Here is a 5,852-nt window from a genome sequence, read left to right on the forward strand (position 1 = left end):
ATTCGTATATACACTCCAATAAGCACAACTAATTCTTTGTAGCGGTTATAATTAACACACACAAAACACACAAAGATTTCGTCTAGACATTACAACAGTACACCATCTCAACTGTCAAAATACACCGATAAATTACATTGTTTATTATCTTCACAATCAATAGAATGTGATCGAAGTCAACTATTGGTTTCGTGGTATTGCCGCGGCTCGTGTAAATTAATCGCAATTGTTTCAACAGAATGTTATTCGCTCACCCATCTCGTGTTACATTTAACTATTATTTACATTGATTTAAAACAAAAAAGGTAGATTTTTTTATAAATCAATAATTATTTTTAATTAATTATTATTTAGCTGGTTCTTGCAGTTTTACCCGCGATGACATTAATGGTTACGTGCTCTGCTTTTATGAAAATCAGCATTACAGCACTCTTTAGAGATAGACCGATTTTTCTTCATTTGGATGTGGTTTACAGAGACTATACTATATTGTGACTATTGATTCGCAGTAAGGACAAGGGTAGTCTATTTAAAAATAAATGTGTAAAAACCTATTCAGTTACGATTTCACTATAATTTTATATAGCAATAATTCCACTTACAGGCCAACGCTAAAGAGACACCAGACAGTGTATCGAAATGCCAAGTTAACTATGGCCGAATTTTAAGTTAGACCACCAATTCAGTTTGTAAAGCGTGGTCCTGATTATTATGAACTGAAAGTGGCTTAAAGTCACAATTAAATTAAATTAAATTAAAACTCGTTTAACTTGATTGATTATAACATGATTTGACTAAATTTAATGTATTTTTAACTTGATTTAATTCGTCCTGATATTAATTGACTTAGTTTTCTATTGAATTTGTTGTTGTTTGTTATAATAATTAAATCTGTTTTTAACTTGACATTATTTAATCTATTGTATCTTAATTGTAATTGTTATTATTATTATTATTATTTTTGATTGCTACTGTTTGATCAAGTTCTCTTCTATTGTTACATTAACGGGATAACTTTGCATGACGTGTTTGCTTTAATATGGTTGTGCATTTGGAAATGTAGTTTGTGATAAAAAATGATGTTGTAATGTATCATAAATCAAAATAAGTTATACTTCCAGAATCACAACAGTGTAAACCGCATCCAAATTTCTTATTATCGATTTTGTGTAATGCAGAAAATAACACACCAACAAACGACATACTTGTAGATTATAAATATTAATTTAAGTATCACTGCTTTCATAAAGACCTGTAATTCGATTTTCTTAAATATCTGCCACGTAGATATATCATCTGATTATGTTTTCATTTTAGTTATAACAATATATACATATTCATATAAATCTACATTAGAAGAGTCACAATGGCTTTGCAATTAGGACAGCAAATAACAGGAAATAACATTTTTGTTACATTTTTTGTCATTTGGATAAAAAAGATATATAGTATAGGATATATAGATATTATTTTAAATGATTTTAAGCATATAAGTAAATTTTGAAAAAATTAAACTCTTGAAAACTCATGATCCCGAATTCGAAATTGTTATCGTTATTACTTATTTATCCTACTTTTCCATCCATTGGGCTTTCAGTCGGTTAAAAAGTTTCCTCATCATCATCACCATTTCAGCCTATTGCAATCCACTACTGGATATAGGCTTCCACAAGTTCGCGCCAAAATTGACATGAACTCCTGTGTGTTGCCCAAAGTCACCACGCTGGGCAGGCGGGTTGGTGACCGCAGGGCTGGCTTTGTCGCACCGAAGACGCTGCTGCCCGTCTTTGGCCTGTGTATTTCAAAGCCAGCTGTTTAATGGTAACCCCGCCATCGGTCGGGTTCTAAGGTGGTAGTGGAATTGTGTTATCCCTTAGTTGTCTCTTACGACACCCACGGGAACAGAGGGAGTAGCTATATTCTTTAATGCCGTAGCCACACAACTTTTAAAAAGTTTAGATGAACTTAATAATCTGTCTAAGTAGGGATTTAACAACTTTTTTATAAAAATCGCAATAGTATTTAATTTTCGAAAAATCTAAAACTTTTCTCTTTAGCGATTGAACAATATATTCGTTACTCACAATTTAATTTCTCAAACTACCAAAGGTTTTTACATCATTACGTCTCACTCGCTAGCCCTTGTCAAAATTCTTGATCATGCGCCGTATGTGTAATACAAACAAATATAATATACGTAAATAAATAATAAATGCTAGGTAGCCTACATGTCAATGAAACACATGTCTGCTTCGCTTTCCTAATTTTCCAACTTACGCAACCAACAATGTAAGTACATTAAAATAGCCTTCCAGAACCTTCGAAACAATTTCTATAGCATTGTAAAGCGCACATGACGTGGTACAAGTTTCTAACTTGTTACTATTGAAAGTGTGCATTTAGGTATACAATGGAATCCAATTAGGTTGTTATTATGTTTTATGTTTTATATGTTTTGTAACTTTGTGTTTATTTAAGAGTTCCTCTGTAGGCACCTTTGTAGGCTTACGTAGACAATTCATTTTATGACTACTTCCAATAAAGCAGTTGTGGATTTTTGAAATATTGCCCAAGATGTTTGTGATATATTTTGTACTGTGTGTGTGTTGTTAACAATTATTTATTAATTTTGCAATGATTTTGTATGGTAATCCGTTAAATTGTCGGCCGCGATTGAATTTCGCGGTTACGTGGTTTTATTTAAGAACTGAAATTTGAAAAACATTCTCACAGTATTCTAATGTTACAAATAATGTGATATAACATAACATAACATAACAATACACTTTATTGTACACCAAAACAGAAATAATACATATTATGAACTTAAACAGAGTATCATCAGGCACAAAGGGCGGCCTTATCGCTAAAAAGCGATCTCTTCCAGGCAACCTAGGGGCAGAGGAGATGGTATTGTGTCAGTGTAGGTGTACAAATTGAGACATAAACGTTTGAATATATTTACTTATTTATATACATACATACATAAACATATACATAAATACATACATACGTACATACATACATACATACATACATACATATATACATAAACATATACATACACAAACACATACATACAAACATACATACATATGTATATATATATATATATATATATATATATATAATTTTATTCACGTTGAATATCAAGATAATGCTTCTTGACAGCCTTTTTAAAAATAGAAAGCGATTGTACACGTCTAATATGCAAGGGTAAAGAATTCCAAAGTCGAGAAGCTTGAACAGTGAAAGATTTAGAATAAAAGGAAGAGGAGTGAGGGGGAATTTCAAGAAGTAAGGTATTCTCAGAACGAAGACTGCGTTCATGGATATCACTAAGAAATTTAAATCGTTGCTTTAGATAAGCAGGTGCAACAGGGTTAAATAGAATAGAGTAAAGTAAGTTAAGAATATGCGTATTCCTGCGAAAGCGAATAGGGAGCCACTTAAGTTTTTGACGGAATTCAGAGATATGATCATATTTACGAAGTCCAAATACGAATCGTATACATAAATTCTGGATTCGCTCAAGTTTATTAATCTGCTCTTCAGTAATGTCAAGATAACATGCGTCTGCGTAGTCCAGAATTGGTAATAGAAGACTATTTGCAAGAGCAATTTTGGTGGGAATTGGAAGTAGATTACGCAGCCTGCGAAGAGATCCAGCCGAAGCAAAAACTTTACGACTGACTTCACAAATCTGTGGGCCCCATGATAGATGTTGATCAAAAATAACGCCAAGATTCTTCACACTTTCACTATATGGAATTACAATACCATTAAAAATTACAGGAGGTAGTTGAGATCGATTTATACGGCTAATTAATTTAGAACTTCCTATAATTATAGTCTTAGTTTTGGTTGGATTTACTACTAATCCGTAAGCTTTACTCCATGTGGTAATGGCAAGTAGATCACCATTTATACGAGAAACACATTGAGGCAAGTCACTTACAGTAGAATGAGAGTATATTTGGAGATCGTCTGCATAGAGGTGATAGAGAGAAGTTATAATATTACAGATGGAATTAATAAATATAGAAAAGATATATAGTGTTATATTGCAACACACGTGTAAAAAAGTAACGTAAAATCTTAGCGTCATCCCACACGTGCTAACCTGTTTCTACATATTGATTTATTTATACGTGAAATTATTTTATTTACTTCAAAAAGAAGAACATATTCATTAATTCGAGCCAGGAGTATATAATACGAACTCCTCGTGTTTTATCAATGTAAACGTGATATAAATCAGATTTTTTAGGTAAAACTAGCTTTTGCCTAAAATGAGTCCGCTTTAGTCGGTACTTAACTGAAAATGTTAAATAACCATGATAATTATATAATTACGGGTCTTACATAGTTGACGCACAGTAACGTCTACAATGATGTCGTTTAATGTCTTAGTGTTAACCAAAACTTAATAGCAATTAGTGAGGAGCCATTATGAAATATTTAACTAGCATTAAAATTTTATTGTTGTAACTAAACAAACACTCTGTTTTAAACTATTTTTATTACAGTTAACTCACAATTAAAATTGTCTATTGCTGTTGCAGCAATGTCAACATTTTATTAATAGACATACACAAGTTTTTCTCAGAAATTAATGTAAATATAATTAAGAATGAAGTTGTAAATTACTTAGAGGATGGAACGGAAACTGTAACAGAGCTGTCATAAATATACAGGGTCAACTAAGAGTTGATTGCAAGCTTGATAGTGAAACTGTAATATGAGAAGTAATTCGAACGCCGAACATAGATATTAAAACAGATATACGGAGTAACTAATTAATTATACTTTATTTTATTGCTCTCTTCAAAGCGGATATGAGGTGCTTAGACATCATTGTACGATGTGACACTATCACAACCATGAGATATGATTCAGTTTGCCTTGGAAGCTTATAATATCAATATTAGTTCTTTTTTTTATTTGATTTTATTATACAATCAGTTTATAACAGTGATACTTGGTATTGTTCTTATAAAAAATATTCGAAACCTTAATATTACTGAATAAATACGACTTTCAATACCCTTGAAATTAACCGTAAATAATCAATTCAACCTGTCGCTTGTTTAGATGAGACATTTTTCTCAGTTTGACGCTATAATAAGTTTCATCAAAACCACAGCCCTACAGAAAAAAAAAGTCAGAACTTATAATTAATAAATAAAGTACTAACCTTGCAATCGCCATGAATGCATATAGCTCTGTATCCTGGTTTCGTGCACGGTGTACCGTCTATGACCAACGCTAGTGATGCGTAGAACTGCTGTCCTATAGGTCTGCAGTTCAACATGCACGGTGAATCCCCTAATATAAGAACAGAAAAAAAAAAATATGTTAAGTGTGCCATAAAAAGAATCTGTAGCCGTCAACATAAAAATTTTTCTATTATTAATTTATAATTGGTTGTGAGTTGTGTGCCGGACATTATTTAAATTTTAAAAAAATATTAAAATTAAATAGTTACGGTTTTTTTTTATTTATTTGCAAACAAGTGGATTTTAAATGAACTTATTTATTACTGCAATAAATGCCACATTACGTTCAACGTTAATATAATTTTATCTTCAGTTAGCGGTTAATATTAATTATTGAAATTAACATTGCAGTTATTCTGCTTATTAATGACGCACCTATGTAAACCAGTATCCCTTTTATATTCCTTTTATGAGGACTTAAATGAAATTACCTGCCCGAGTAAAGATGCAATAAACACTGTTTGTTAAGACTTAATATGTTTTTGATTATTGTAGTGTTTTGTAACAGATAAAAAAGCTTGGGTAAAAAATTCTATTAAAAAAAATGTTAATTATGAAATTATGAAATCTTGA

The sequence above is a fragment of the Melitaea cinxia genome, chromosome 17 (genome assembly GCF_905220565.1).
Source record: "Melitaea cinxia chromosome 17, ilMelCinx1.1, whole genome shotgun sequence".
NCBI classification, from domain to species: Eukaryota; Metazoa; Arthropoda; class Insecta; order Lepidoptera; family Nymphalidae; genus Melitaea; species Melitaea cinxia.